General features: G+C 43.1%; 1 long non-coding RNA gene across 1 annotated transcript in view; it reads right to left on the bottom strand.

The window, feature by feature from the left end:
- Positions 1-12,770, bottom strand: part of LOC142290146 (uncharacterized) — a 60,574-nt gene extending 47,804 nt beyond the window's left edge. Inside the window, exon 1 of the long non-coding RNA XR_012750220.1 lies at positions 12,504-12,770. This is a non-coding gene — a long non-coding RNA (uncharacterized LOC142290146). The remainder of the gene's footprint in view (positions 1-12,503) is intronic.
- Between the last annotated feature and the right edge of the window lie 4,045 nt (positions 12,771-16,815).

Below are 16,815 nucleotides of genomic sequence, written 5' to 3'. Positions count from 1 at the left end.
ACAGTTTTAGTCTTCCAATTATTTGTCACATATTTGAAAATGAAATGATATCCTTGTTGTAACGATTGCATGAGTATTTTTGTCGCTATTTGCTGAGATTCTGAAATAATCCCTAATCTGAACTGAAAATGCTCATAAGATGAAATGTACAAAATATACACAAACACATTCCAAAATTTTCTAGAGCTAACTTTATAATAACACCTATAGCTTTGACATTGGATAACCATGAAGTTGATTGTTTAGGTTTTTACATAATTTTGTTCTAACAATATACAACAGACAGATACTGAAAAAAGCAGCACAGAGAAGTTTAGACCATCTGAATTGCTAGACAGTACCCATTAGCCTGGTGACTGAGCAGAACATGGATTGCAGCCAGACTAATCCCTGGCTGGACAGCGCCTCCGCTTTTCAGAGACACTAGCTAAAACATCTCTATTATAGCTAGACGTATAGCTGGAGCCTTCTAGCGACTAAAGCAGACATAGCTGGAGCAGATCCAGGTAGAGATTGACAGAAAAAAGTGTGAACAGGTGCAAGCTGCTGTGACTGTGTAGTATATAAACCCAAGAATTCAGCAACAGACAGTGTGGGTCACAACATTTGCATATATGAAATTTCAACTGCATTTCTGCTATATAAAGTGTAATTTTAAAACTAGCACAAATATTAAAGGATTTATGTATGCCCATCAGCAATGACAAGACTACCTTGATGGGACCCTAATCTTTTCTATCAGACAAACCTCTCATGACCTAAATGCCTAAAAGTATTAAAGCACAGGTAAGATCCAGCACTAATTAAAAATAGCCTTAGGCCTTACTCAAATGTGTTCGTTTTGTTGTTTTCATGAATAGAATATATCTATTATTGTCTATGGAGCTATTGACATATCTGTGTATTTTGCGTGTGTCTGCAAAAAAATCATTGAAAAGTCCATTTTTTTTAATCAGTGTCATGGATGAAAATTAGCCATACAAGTCTTTGAGCCCATGAAAATCACTGACAGCAAACAAACGGCATCAGTGAGTAATCCATATGCTGTCTGTGAATAACAATGTAGTGTATAGGAGAAGCTTTGCAATTTAATAATTTTTTTTCTAACATGAAAATCGCTGATGGAAAAACTAATGGTAAAAACTGATACACTGACCAAATACTGATGAATCTTGGATCTAAAAAACACTGATGACACTAATACAAAATTTTGTACACGTAAGTCACATCCACAACGTATGCTACAAAAAAGCAAAAAATTGACCACCACTTTCTAACAGAATGAAATTAATTGCAAGTGCACATTTCTGTGACTGCATTATATACAGTCAGAGCCAGAAATATTTGGACAGTGACACAAGTTTTGTTATTTTAGCTGTTTACAAAAACATGTTCAGAAATACAATTATATATATAATATGGGCTGAAAGTGCACACTCCCAGCTGCAATATGAGAGTTTTCACATCCAAATCGGAGAAAGGGTTTAGGAATCATAGCTCGGTAATGCATAGCCTCCTCTTTTTCAAGGGACCAAAAGTAATTGGACAAGGGACTCTAAGGGCTGCAATTAACTCTGAAGGCGTCTCCCTCGTTAACCTGTATTCAATTAAGTAGTTTAAAGGTCTGGGGTTGATTACAGGTGTGTGGTTTTGCATTTGGATGCTGTTGCTGTGACCAGACAACATGCGGTCTAAGGAACTCTCAATTGAGGTGAAGCAGAACATCCTGAGGCTGAAAAAAAAGGAAAAAATCCATCAGAGAGATAGCAGACATGCTTGGAGTAGCAAAATCAACAGTCGGGTACATTCTGAGAAAAAAGGAATTGACTGGTGAGCTTGGGAACTCAAAAAGGCCTGGGCGTCCACGGATGACAACAGTGGTGGATGATCGCCGCATACTTTCTTTGGTGAAGAAGAACCCGTTCACAACATCAACTGAAGTCCAGAACACTCTCAGTGAAGTAGGTGTATCTGTCTCTAAGTCAACAGTAAAGAGAAGACTCCATGAAACTAAATATAAAGGGTTCACATCTAGATGCAAACCATTCATCAATTCCAAAAATAGACAGGCCAGAGTTAAATTTGCTGAAAAACACCTCATGAAGCCAGCTCAGTTCTGGAAAAGTATTCTATGGACAGATGAGACAAAGATCAACCTGTACCAGAATGATGGGAAGAAAAAAGTTTGGAGAAGAAAGGGAGCGGCACATGATCCAAGGCACACCACATCCTCTGTAAAACATGGTGGAGGCAACGTGATGGCATGGGCATGCATGGCTTTCAATGGCACTGGGTCACTTGTGTTTATTGATGACATAACAACAGACAAGAGTAGCCGGATGAATTCTGAAGTGTACCGGGATATACTTTCAGCCCAGATTCAGCCAAATGCCGCAAAGTTGATCGGACGGCGCTTCATAGTACAGATGGACAATGACCCCAAGCATACAGCCAAAGCTACCCAGGAGTTCATGAGTGCAAAAAAGTGGAACATTCTGCAATGGCCAAGTCAATCACCAGATCTTAACCCAATTGAGCATGCATTTCATTTGCTCAAATCCAGACTTAAGACGGAAAGACCCACAAACAAGCAAGACCTGAAGGCTGCGGCTGTAAAGGCCTGGCAAAGCATTAAGAAGGAGGAAACCCAGCGTTTGGTGATGTCCATGAGTTCCAGACTTAAGGCAGTGATTGCCTCCAAAGGATTCGCAACAAAATATTGAAAATAAAAATAGTTTGTTTGGGTTTGGTTTATTTGTCCAATTACTTTTGACCTCCTAAAATGTGGAGTGTTTGTAAAGAAATGTGTACAATTCCTACAATTTCTATCAGATATTTTTGTTCAAACCTTCAAATTAAACGTTACAATCTGCACTTGAATTCTGTTTTAGAGGTTTCATTTCAAATCCAATGTGGTGGCATGCAGAGCCCAACTCGCGAAAATTGGGTCACTGTCCAAATATTTCTGGACCTAACTGTATACTGTATATTATATATATACCAAAACATTCAAATTTTAGTTTACATTTCATATATTTAATAGTTGCCTATATCTCTGTCCACAGTGTGCTGAAACACTCTTTGTTATGTAGATAGATGGATAAAGAAAGAGCGAGAGAGAGAGATTTTGTCCAACAAATTGAACATTAACATGATATGTAAAAGTATCATGGTGAGATCTGCATACAGGTCATGCTAGCATAATTAACCCAGAGAATCTGAATTATGTTATGTGAAATGGTGGGTATTATGCCGCATCATTTACATTAACAATCTTTTCACAGCTGCTGTTATGTTTCTATAACAATGTAATGCTTGCACATTGAGAACCCTGTTGCATACAGTATTAGGGCTCATTCAGACGACCGTTCCGTCTTTCCTGGTCAGTTCCTGTTTTTTTGCGGACCTACTGACAGGACCATCTTTTCAATGTCTTCTGTGTAGGATCGGATGGCACATGGAAGCACTTCCGTGTGTATCCGATCCTACAAAAAAACACATCAGATGCCAATGTCGGTTCCGTTATTTTAGAACATGTCCTATTCTGTTCCGAAATAACGGATAGTGACTCAATTCAAGTCAATGGGTCTGCAAAATCCCTGAAAGCCACACGGAAGAACTTCCGTGTGACTTTCGTCGGGTGCCCTTGCAGTCTCTGTCCCGCTCCCATGCCAACCACGTGGCTGCTCACACTGCAGTGTGTCAGCATCTGCCCACACTGCAGTGTGTCAGCATCTGCCCACACTGCAGTGTGTCAGCATCTTCCCACACTGCAGTGTGTCAGCATCTGCCCACACTGTAGTGTCAGCAGCTGCCCGCACAGAAGTGTGCGAGCAGTCACAGGGATGATGAGCATTGCCGTCAGGAGGTTAGTAAAGTTACATAGTTACTTAGGTTGAAAAAAGACCTAGTCCATCTAGTTCAACCTTCCTCCACCAATTCTACATTTGGTAACTAAAGCAGGCTTTACACGCTACGACATCGCTAATGCGGAGTCGTTGGGGTCACGGAATTCGTGACGCACATCCGGCCGCATTAGCGATGCCGTTGCGTGTGACATCGATTAGCGATTTTGCATCGTTGCAAAACAGTGCAAAATCGCTAATTGGCGACACGGGGGTCCATTCCCAATTATCGTTACTTCAGCAGTAACGAGGTTGTTCGTCGTTCCTGCGGCATCACACATCGCTGCGTGTGACGCCGCAGGAGCGAGGAAGCTGTCCCTACCTGCCTCCCGGCCGCTATGCGGAAGGAAGGAGGTGGGCGGGATGTTACGTCCCGCTCATCTCCGCCCCTCCGCTGCGATTGGGCGGCGGTTCAGTGACGTTTCAGTGACGTCGCTGTGACGCCGCACGGACCGCCCCCTTAGAAAGGAGGCGGTTCGCCGGTCACAGCGACGTCGCCGGACAGGTAAGTATGTGTGACGGCTCTGGGCGATGTTGTGCGGCACGGGCAGCGATATGCCCGTGTCGCGCAACAGATGGGGGCGGGTACGCACACTAGCGATATCGGGACCGATATCGCAGTGTGTAAAGTAGCCTTAAGTCATTTATAGCCAACAATGTTGTGTGTGCTGAGGAAATCATCCAGCTCTTTTTTAAAAGCTGGTATAGTATCTGCCATTTCTACCTCTTGTGGTAGGGCATTCCACAGTCTGACCGCTCTAACTGTAAAGAACCCTTTCCTATTTAGCTGCCGGAATTGCTTTTCTTCCACTCACAGTGTATGCCCCCTGGTCGTTAGTATTGTCTTTGGAAGAAATAAGTCATGTGCCAGTCCTTTATATTGACCATACATTCACGTGCGTATTCTGCCATGGACCGTGTGGAGCATACGTGTGCCCGTGTGCTCCACACGTAGACATGGCCATGTTTTCTCTGGCATCCCGGGTGTCACACGGAATGCAAACGGGTCACACGGAACACAAACGGACCACACGGATGTGTTCCGTGTGACACGCGCTGGAGAAAACACGTGTCTGCGAGAAAAAAACCTTTACTCACCTTCTCCAGCCCTGCAGTCTCTGCCATAGCTGTCACTCGCTGCTGACCGCCGCTCATTATGCTAATTGAATAATCACTTCACTGCGGCCGGAAGCAGCAGCAGCGGGGAGTCGGCAGGACTGGAGACCGAAGATCAGCACCACGGACTGCGACGCCAGGGACAGGTGAGTAGAAATTTCCCATTCTCCGTGTGTTATCATGGATAACACACGGAGAACACACGTGCGTGTACCATACACACAGCACACCGAGGCCAATACGCACCTTTGACACGTCCGTGAAAAACGTGTGTGATTTTCACGGACGTGTAAAAGAGGTTTTTAAATGTGGAGCCCAAAGCTGGATCCCATATTCCAGATGTGGCCTTACAAGTGAATTCGGTACAGTGATGAATTCCTGCACTTCTGACGTCAGCGCTTGTCAGTGACTTCTATGCCCACCGCATTCTCAGATCATCTCTTGCGAGCAGCCCGAGACTGTGACTAGCGGTGACGTCACGGGATCCCGCGATACATCTCTTGTGAACACGGCAGTCATTGAACTCAGTGACGAGCACTGACATCAGGAGTGCAGCGGCTTCTGTGGCGCCCCTGACCCGGTCAGGCACCACTGAGTACTGCACCCATGCTGGGACAGTACTTTCTGGTAATTCTAAGGGCCAGAACGAGGTGTGTACGCACAGACACATAGCAACCAGTTCTCCAAGACCAGTAGATGGGACCCTTGGGCAGTGTTCGGTGGAGGCTGACCTTCAAATCTTGTCAAGGGGTGAAGCGGAGGGGCTGGGAGCTAAAGTGCAGAGGTTGTCAGGAAGAGAGGAGAGCCAGTCTGGTGGTGGTGAGCGGCGGTCACGAGGGGATACGTGCGCGGCCACTAGTCAGACCCTGCACGGGGTAGTAATGGTTAGCGGGGGAGAACGGTCACATGGTGAAGACAGAAGGGTGTTCCTGGTGACTAGGCACGTACGGGGTACAGGTTCCTAGAGCAGACTCCAGTTTAACTACCTGCTAATCCTGTCGGTGAGGGGAACTACAAGTACCTCACCAATCTCACAGAGTCTGAGCCTCAGCAGCAACGCAGGGACCCATAAGGGGACAGAGCCTGGAGCCATCTCACTTAGTCCATGCTGCTGGCAAACGGGCCGAACAAAGGGGAGAAAAGGCAGTAGCGACTCCCAGGATAGACCCCCCCATGGTACTTCACGTCAGGGGGTTATCCGAACACAGAGTGCTAGGAAGGTGAGCCAACAGGTTACCCTAAGAATGGCCCGAACGAAACCTGGTCATACCTGATTAATCACAGCAACGCCAGGGGCAGCTCACAACAACATCTGAAGTGAGTAAAAACCAGTTGAAAGACTTTTGGACTCAGCCTGCGTTATTCCGGGACCCGCTATCCTACTCACCCGAGCCCCTGGGGCCTGCCTCACTCACGGGAGGCTACATCATCTGGCTGCAGACCCCATCAGCCCCAGACGCTCGTAAAACCTGCAGCGGTGGTCATCCACATCCCTGACCGCAAGCGTCGTCATGACGTATATAAAAACGATATTATCTGTTCGCCATCTTGAATAAGCCCTGTGGCATCCCCGAAAAGGATCAGCACTTCCATCACCCAGATAATGTACCTAGCTAACCTCCTGAAGTCAGCACTAGTTATGCCATGCAGTGACCTGTGCTGACCTCATGATGTTAGCTCAGGTTATTGCACTGCTCTCCCAGCCAATGGGTAACATTTCCCATTCTGACAAAAACAGATTCATTGTTGATAGAAACTTGTGCCACGTTAAATAGACTCTTTTTTTCTGGTTTAAACTGCACTTTGATGACACAAGGTAGAGCACAGGTAGGGGGTGATGCCATCATTTAGGAGGAATTGCCTGACAGAGAGTGTGTGCACAGCCATCTTGTGGGAGGAGAGACTGAGAGCTGGAAGAGAAAGGACGTGTGGGATCTTCATCCAGCTCCATCCATGGTGACTGTTTGTCCTTGTGAGACAAAAACTACTACAGTTAACAGAGGATACTGTCCCGATCCAGTTCCACCAATAAGGGAGAAAGCTGCATTGGTGATGTTGACAGGAGGAAGCGGAGTCAAAATCCACGAGAGCCAGAATCAGTGATACATCTGGAGGATCATCTCACTAGTCTGCCATAGTACCAAGCATGTGTTGGTGACTCGCAACTTCCCCCTTGACCACACTGGACAGACATGACTTTGCCTCATGAAAGCAACCAGACCCAGGGCGGTAAGTCCTGAACTCAGATACCACTACAATGATCACTGTGGGAGTGTGCACGCAAACACAGTTAGCTTGGCACCAAACTTATTCAAGCAGATACAGACACCGGATAGTATTTGTTATGTCCCCACCGGAGTCTGCTCCATCGACTTCTGCTTTAATCACCAGGCAACGCTGTGTTCCTGCCATGGATAGTGCTGGTGGTGGGAGAGGAGTCGATGCCAGTGGCGCTGGTGGGCACAGGCTCTGCTCATCCACTGGGTCGGGTTTCCATGGGATCTGCAGTACCATTGGCTGACTGTAAGTGGCATGTGTCTTCCAGCTGAAGTTACCATCATTCAGCTACAACCAATTGGAAGACACCACACCCTTCTTATTTCCCCTCCTGTCTGCTGGCCACCATCAGAGATAGTTCTGTATTCCTGGTTCCTGTTCTGTTTGTATAATAATTCCTGTGCGCCAACCTCTGCTTGTTTTCTGACTACCCTCCTGCCTGTCGTATTTGTACCTTGCTGTCAGTCCCGGATTTGACCTCTGCTTTGTTTCCTCATTACGCCATTGCCTGCCAATTCTGTTCCTGTATTGCATCTCCTGGTTTTTGACCCTGCCTGACTACCACGGACTACAGCCTACCTAGGTGGTGATCTCTGGGGCTCTGTTTAATTCCAAATCTCTGTATAGGGGTTAAAGGTATTGCAGAGTTCTCGGGTCCTGCTTAACTTTCCTCTAGCCTCCCTTTACAGCCAGTCTAAGTCTATGACTCCAGGCAGGCGCTACAGTATTAATGCCCAACAAACTCAGCTCTCTGAGCTAAAAGTATTTAAAAGGAAGTATAGATGTAGACAAGTGAACACAATGTCATATAATAATAATAATTATATTCATTTATATAGCGCTATTAATTCCACAGTGCTTTACATATATTGGCAATATATCAATTATTTCGTAGGTGACTTACCTGTGAGGTGGAAGGAAAAGGAGGTTTTGAGTTTTTTGTTAAGTTTGTAAGGTTCTGAGCTGCACCACCATCAAGGCTATCCTTGATGTCCATTTAATTATTTCTTTACACTAGGTAAACTTCTTGGCAATAAAATGGAGAAAGCAATCCAGCTGAGTGCTCACGGTGATTTATTAGTGCAAAGCAGACAGTGCACAGAAGACATCTTTATTGCTGTGCGGCCAGGGCAGGGCCGATATCCGAGACTGAGGTATGGTGAGGTCAGGCGTGCGTGAGCTGGATTTTTTACAAACTTCTTGGCTACTGCACTAGGCGAGTGTACTATTAGACAAATTATAGCATAGTAGTGACTACATATGGGCCTATTGAGTTGTGCAGCACAGTGGTCCTGGTCAGCCTTGATTAAGTGTAAAAGTACAAAAATACAGCTGCACTCTGAAATGCTATAATATGTAAAATTCAATATATGAAATTGGAACTGCATTACTGCTATGTTAAAAGTGAGGTACTTAGCTCACAAATTGTTCAAGTAATGAGAGCCCAACAGCTGGTGACAAGGCATACCCCTTTGTTGGGACCCTAACCTTATATGCGTATACCTGGGTTGAAAGTCTACAATTTTAAGGTTAGTCAGGATCCAGCTCTAACTAAAAATGACCTAGGTTGAAAGGAAGACTGCTTAGTCAGAAGGTAGTGTACTATAAATATAAAAAAACTGACCACTTTGTGCGCTAAGTGCCTTTATTTTAACATAGTTTCTATAGCAGTAATGCAATTTCAATTTCACATATTAATTGTTTGCATATTATAGCATTTCAGAGGGCAGCTGTATTTTTTGGTTATATTGACTAGATGACTCAGCCTGCACCTGTTCACACTTGTCTTATTCTTGGAGGTGCTGGTCAGTTTTATGATATTTGACTGGGTGTATGCAAATCTATTTGGAATCTTTGTTTATTTGAAAAAGCATTTTATCAAAATTCTTCAATAAAGAGTTCCTTTGGCAGGTTTGGTGTTAGACCGTTTTCCTTGTTCACTATTTCGTTGTATCCTGGGAACCCACCCCAGTACATGGTCTATAGTTACACTGAATATAAGGATCTAAAGTACAAAAATTAGCTGAGAGAGGAGGTTTGCAGAAATCCTAATTTATGGATAGACTGGAAATTGCAAATTGTATAACTTGGTCAAAGTGTCTTCTTTGCCAAGTGAAACTGACACTAGAAAACATGGGCATGACTGGTCAACACTGTAGCAGCTGTTAGGTCCCTTATGAGACTTTTCTTCTAAATTGCAGCTGTCTTTCTGGCACAAATAAAGTAAAAGATGTTTTTGTAACGAAGGACAAACTGTCAGTGCATTTGGGAATATTTTATGCTGGTTGTGTTAACTCCTCACATTGATCCTGTCATTACCGTTCACATAAAGGAAGAAGGATAAGACTCGCTATGTTTCTGCAGCCTTGGACATTCTATGTTTGAACAACATCTTTTATTCTCAATGTATAGTATCATTTTACTATAGAGACATTTACTAGGATGAAATGTGCATCACATAGCGGCTAAAAAATATGTCCAAGAAAATTCACGGTTTCATTATTGAGATAATATTTATAGTGGTGATAAGGAAGAATATTTCTAAAATAATATCTTTAAAACGTATTAAAATGCTAAAGGTTTACATTTTTTATATTTATTTCAATGTCAAAATATACTAGCAAGGAAAATGCAAATTATAAGGCGCTTTTTTTTTATGTTGACTTAAACTTAAAATAATCTTTTACTGCCATGACATCCAGTGCTGATTAACTATTAATTATAGTAAATTAGTGATTGTTTTATGAGCTTAAATTCCTTTTACAGATATATGGTTAAATTATCAAATTTCAGGTTGCCTGCCTACATCAGAAGAAGCTTAAGAATAGGAATGCATCCTGTTTAGATATTGAGAATAAAGTAGTTTGTATGTATATTATGTCATCATTGAGGTGGCTGAAGGCAGTAGCTTTTGAAAAATGTACCGTATTTTTCGAACTATAAGACGTACCAGACCATAAGGCGCACCCTGGTTTTAGAGGAGGAAAATGAAATTTTAAGCAAAAAGTGTGGTCATGACACATTGTTAAGGGGCAAGGATCTGCTGCTGACACTGTTATGGGGGTAATGTCCTCAAAATCTCTACTAAGGTACCCCATCCTGGTAATGATCCTCCTGTTTTGTATATGATCCCATCCTTGAATATATGTCCCTCATCCTGGTATGTGCCCACATCCTGATAAATACCCCTATCTTGATAAATACCCCCATCCTGATATATACCCCCATCCTTCTATATACCCCCATCCTGGTATACGGGCTGCATCCTGTGGCACACAAAAAAAGTAAATGTTTATACTCCCTTTTCCTCACTCCAGCAGCATTGCTCGTCTTCCTCTCTGTGCCAGCAGCAGCGCCGCTGACCTGTGTAGAGTCCCTGCAGCATCGCAATGTCCTCCTGTCTGCCAGCCCGCTGATGTGTGTGGAGAGTTGTGCGCACAAGGATGACGTCATTGCTGTGCTCACCGCTCACTACACAGATCAGCTGGCCGGCAAACAGGAGGACACCACGATGCTGCAGGGAACGGGGAGTACACTGTACTTATTCACTGCCCCCCTGCTGATGATGATGCGCGGGGGGCAGTGAATATAGCCACACATGATCACTCCAAGCTGTAGGTTCCATGGGTGATCACGCGGGCCAGCAACTAATTATGCATGCATCCGCAGCCCATCATCCCGCCCACCTGTCAGCGCTGGCTTCAGCGCTGAGAGATGATGGGCGGGAGGATGCATGCATATGAAATGTGCGGGCCAACGTGGACATGGCAGACACTGCTACAGACTGCGCATGCCGCCGATGACCCACTCTACTGCAGCACCCTCATTCCCCACAGCCATGCCCTACATTCAGACTATAAGACGCACCCCCCACTTACCCCCAACATTTGGGGGAAAAAAGTGCATCTTATAGTCCTAAAATTATGGTAACTTTGCCAACTGATGAATTTTGACCCCAAATTTGACTTGTGATTAATTAATTTGCACAAATATGAACTCTGTAAACCTTGTAATAACTCGGAAAATGCAAGTGAGGATAAGCATTGAGAAAGAACCCAGCTTACCATAAATGTTTACACTACAGGAGGGAGAGAGGAAATCCTACTGACCATAAGAGCTTACATTCTACAGGAGAGAGACTTACCCAATGATTCTGGAGATGCTAAACAACTCTACCATACAAACTGTACTCCATTGGGAACTGGTGATCTGTGATGACCCCCAGGTACTGACCACCTCTGTTCAAGGTATGATAATCCGTAAGATATCATTACTGCACGGTGTTGTGAGGATGCCCACACGGCAATGCAAAATGACAACAGCCTGCTCTCCGATGCTTTAGCATGTAATTAATGATGCTAGGCAAGTTGTTTTTTTTTAGTTTGTTTTTTTTTGGATTATCATAATGTAACGGTCCCCAATAACTGCAGGGACCCAGATCCATTTCAATACATTGGTGCCATTGACAGGAAAGGCAATCCTCCAAGCCAGTGGTACAATAATAACAAAATTTATTAAAACTAACATGCCCCTGTTTTTATGGGGAGGAAAAATATAAATTAAACTAACAGGAAATGGACTAAACAATAAACCTAACCCCAGCAACATATATACAATGAGAAATCTATGTCTTTCCCTTCCAGGAGAATGCCCACATATCTCTGGTCCCAGTGAGAGGGGGTCTCCCTTGGGCCCACAATGCCGCTCCCTCCCCTAAATGTGACTGGACCTAAACAGGGCTCGTTTCTACAGGGAAGCTGTGATATGTTTCCTTTCTCCTGGATCACAATCTTAAGTCTATCCCAACCAATTAACCCTCTGGGATCCCGGTGTAGCCTATCTCAGCTGTGCAGTGAGGGCAAATACACATCAAATTCTCATAACAACTATAACATTAACACAACCATAGTTCATTCCCAAACCCAAAAGTCTGCTTGTTAGCACTTTTTTATTTGATCAGCAGTCTCTGTAGATGATCCAATCTGGATAGTTGGGTGCCTTGCAAGCTTCACCACGGGCTGTGGCCTTTTGGATCTTTGCACCGTGCAATCCACAGTTGTCAACAGTGAAAACACAGTTCAGTCTTTGCTGACACAGAACCATTAAAGAAGAGTTATTCTAATTAGTCCGAATAACTATCTAGCCCTAACTATGTCATTGGACCGGTCAAATAGCCTGCAGTACAGGTGGATGAGAACAGTGTACCTTATCCTGGGTTGTAACACAGGGTACTTTACCCTCTGCGGGTGTTGCATCACTCTTCACAAGATGGCTGCCTTCTTCCATAGCTAACCCGCTGGTGGGCCTCTCTACTCTCTCCACTGAACAGGGGCAGAGGGTTACTGTTCCAGGTATCACTGTTCACAGGAGCACCAATTTGCTGCAGTGCGCAAAGGACCAGGATCGCTAGTTCAGATCCTTCCATTCCTTTTATTTCCATCTCTCTAAGGAGCTCTCACGACACACGTCCAGTCCCAGATCCATCTCCATAGCAACCAACAACTGCTCCCTTAAGTCAGCTCAAGTGACAGAGTGATGATGCATTAAAAGTATTCTTAATAACCCGCAACAAAGTTACATTTTCACTGCACAACTCTTCTGTTAAATACATCACAGTTTATAAAAAACTATTCAAACTTTGTTTTTCAACACCTACTAAATTCAGACCAATAGTGAGTGTTACTGACACCTAGTGGCCAGGCGTTTTCATTACATGTGTGATGAACTGACAACCTGAAATGTTTAGCTCTCTTCCACCTATTACAATAATGCTTGTAGCTGTGGTGAATTGATCTGTGCTGTTTAGAACAACGCAATCTATGTAGACAGGACAATCTAATACTGATCATTCAAAGCACATCTAAAGTTCTGTCTGCCTGTCTAAAGGGGTTACACGACCACCAATCTGCAAACATATTGTTGTGAGTCAACTGGTTTAAATCTGACCATAGATGTGTCCTTTCTTAAATGTCTTCCCAGCTCATAATATCACAAAATATGATGACATTCTTTAAAAAAAATTATGTTACTCTGACATTGCTTAAGTAATATGTTTTTGTATGACAAGGTAGTCAATTTATATTCTAAGTCCGTTTTGGAAAGGAACATGTGAGCTCATGTGTAGCCCATCTTGTGCAAAGATTGGGTATCATCTTTCTACTTCTTGGGGAAATTATAGGAAATAAGTTTTGCTAAATTAGTTAACTACTGATTATGTGTTTTACCCAATGGAAAAGAGCTACTGAATGCACAATTATGGGTTCCCATTATATTTTGGTACTAGGGATGACGCCGGACATTTTTCTTAACTGACATTCCAGGCTTTATATCCAAACAACAGAAGTAGCACTTGTAGACTTTTTTTAAACACCAATTGTTCTGAATGTATTTATTGCTTCTAAATGTTTGCTATATTTGAGATTTTTCTTGATGATATGCCAACAGAACTTACAGTTAGGTCCATAAATATTTGGACAGTGACACAAGTTTTGTTATTTTAGCTGTTTACAAAAACATGTTCAGAAATACAATTATATATATATTATGGGCTGAAAGTGCACACTCCCAGCTGCAATATGAGAGTTTTCACATCCAAATCGGAGAAAGGGTTTAGGAATCATAGCTCTGTAATGCATAGCCTCCTCTTTTTCAAGGGACCAAAAGTAATTGGACAAGGGACTCTAAGGGCTGCAATTAACTCTGAAGGCGTCTCGCTCGTTAACCTGTAATCAATGAAGTAGTTAAAAGGTCTGGGGTTGATTACAGGTGTGTGATTTTGCATTTGGAAGCTGTTGCTGTGACCAGACAACATGCGGTCTAAGGAACTCTCAATTGAGGTGAAGCAGAACATCCTGAGGCTGAAAAAAAAGAAAAAATCCATCAGAGAGATAGCAGACATGCTTGGAGTAGCAAATTCAACAGTCGGGTACATTCTGAGAAAAAAGGAATTGACTGGTGAGCTTGGGAACTCAAAAAGGCCTGGGCGTCCACGGATGACAACAGTGGTGGATGATCGCCGCATACTTTCTTTGGTGAAGAAGAACCCGTTCACAATATCAGCTGAAGTTCAGAACACTCTCAGTGAAGTAGGTGTATCTGTCTCTAAGTCAACAGTAAAGGGAAGACTCCATGAAAGTAAATACAAAGGGTTCACATCTAGATGCAAACCATTCATCAATTCCAAAAATAGACAGGCCAGAGTTAAATTTGCTGAAAAACACCTCATGAAGCCAGCTCAGTTCTGGAAAAGTATTCTATGGACAGATGAGACCAAGATCAACCTGTACCAGAATGATGGGAAGAAAAAAGTTTGGAGAAGAAAGGGAACGGCACATGATCCAAGGCACACCACATCCTCTGTAAAACATGGTGGAGGCAACGTGATGGCATGGGCATGCATGGCTTTCAATGGCACTGGGTCACTTGTGTTTATTGATGACATAACAGCAGACAAGAGTAGCCGGATGAATTCTGAAGTGTACCGGGATATACTTTCAGGCCAGATTCAGCCAAATGCCGCAAAGTTGATCGGACGGCGCTTCATAGTACAGATGGACAATGACCCCAAGAATACAGCCAAAGCTACCCAGGAGTTCATGAGTGCAAAAAAGTGGAACATTCTGCAATGGCCAAGTCAATCACCAGATCTTAACCCAATTGAGCATGCATTTCACTTGCTCAAATCCAGACTTAAGACGGAAAGACCCACAAACAAGCAAGACCTGAAGGCTGCGGCTGTAAAGGCCTGGCAAAGCATTAAGAAGGAGGAAATCCAGCGTTTGGTGATGTCCATGGGTTCCAGACTTAAGGCAGTGATTGCCTCCAAAGGATTCACAACAAAATATTGAAAATAAAAATTTTTTTTTTGGGTTTGGTTTATTTGTCCAATTACTTTTGACCTCCTAAAATGTGGAGTGTTTGTAATGAAATGTGTACAATTCCTACAATTTCTATCAGATATTTTTGTTCAAACCTTCAAATGAAACGTTACAATCTGCACTTGAATTCTGTTGTAGAGGTTTCATTTCAAATCCAATGTGGTGGCATGCAGAGCCCAACTCGCGAAAATTGTGTCACTGTCCAAATATTTCTGGACCTAACTGTATCTGCTGTATATGATGTAAGATTTGGCTATCTTTTGGAGCAGAATGACCCTTTGTATTTTGTCTTCTATTCATAAAAATGGATGATTCAGACCAAAAGCAAAAGATACTCAGTCTTCCAAAAACCTGCCCTCATAATTTACCTTTAGAATATTTTACCCCACGAGGATTTGATCATTTGCTTGTCGATACTGACAGCTATCATTTTTCTATTGTACAAACCTTACACAGTATGAATAGAGCGAGCAGTACAAATAATTTTTATTGGCAGCTTGTGGTGCGGAAAGAGATATGCTTCTATAAATGCATTTTAAAAGACTGATTATGAATTGGCCACTCTATCATGGTATTATGGGAAATTGCACCTGTGAGACAAGAACGTGCATTTCAATAAAATCATTAATTATGTGCAAATGTGTCCTAACTGTATCTATTTATTAGGTACCTAAAAACAATTGCGAAAACACAACTGAGATTTCCAAATGTCGTGTTCATTTTTATCTGTCTAAATTCAGCTCACCCTGCAAAACATGCATTGATGATACAGAATTTTAATTACATTTGGGATTATGTAAATTAGCCAGGGAAAACGGGACCTCTGCCAATACTTTCCACCCACCTAGGAGAGCGTTGATTTGGTGTGTAGTGCTTAAGTCATGGCATAATGTTTTATAGCATTTTACAATATGTTCAGATTATTACATTTTTATATCCTTCCTTATCAATTAAACCTTGTTGTGTTTTAAAAGTGAGGCCCTTTCAACACCAAGTACAATTTTGATTTGGTAAAATCCACTCAGGTTCATTCAAGAAGACTATACCACAAACATCTGGCAAAAAGGAGCATCCGAGTACATTGCTGTGCTGCTTACATGAGACATAGCCCTGAAATGTTGAGTCATTAGGTTTTAATGGGTCATATATTAGACAAATTATTGAAAATTACTGATCCATGTAGGAAACATCATAGAAAGGAATCTAGCATTGTTTTAGGTGTTATAGGCTGTGGTCAAACTAGTGTATAGCATCTGATGCAAGTGCATCTGATGCTATATGCCGACACTCGTCTGAAACTTGGCTCACGTTCAAACTGCAAATGTGAGCCGAGGGTCATCCACTGTGCTTTTTCACATGTGAGAATCTGGGCACAGGTGCAAAGAAGAAGGAGACATTAATCTCTTCATCTACTCCATTGTCTGTCTCACCATATATCAGACTGCACTCGTATTTCATCAGGGCAGAAAGATCTTTCACAGTCAGCCATACACTTGTAGCACCCAGGGGGCAGGGGGATTCAGGCACGGGGTCTTTTACATGAATTACTCGTCATCGGGCCGGTGTGGTGTTCTGGGATGTCGCGGTGGCCTGTCCGGCTTCATGCCCCGAGGTGTACACCAATAAGGAGGGCGGATGAT

Source organism: Anomaloglossus baeobatrachus, chromosome 2 (assembly GCF_048569485.1).
Source record: "Anomaloglossus baeobatrachus isolate aAnoBae1 chromosome 2, aAnoBae1.hap1, whole genome shotgun sequence".
NCBI lineage: Eukaryota > Metazoa > Chordata > Amphibia > Anura > Aromobatidae > Anomaloglossus > Anomaloglossus baeobatrachus.
Note: the sequence above shows the minus strand (reverse complement) of the source record. Positions and strands in the feature narration are given on the sequence as shown.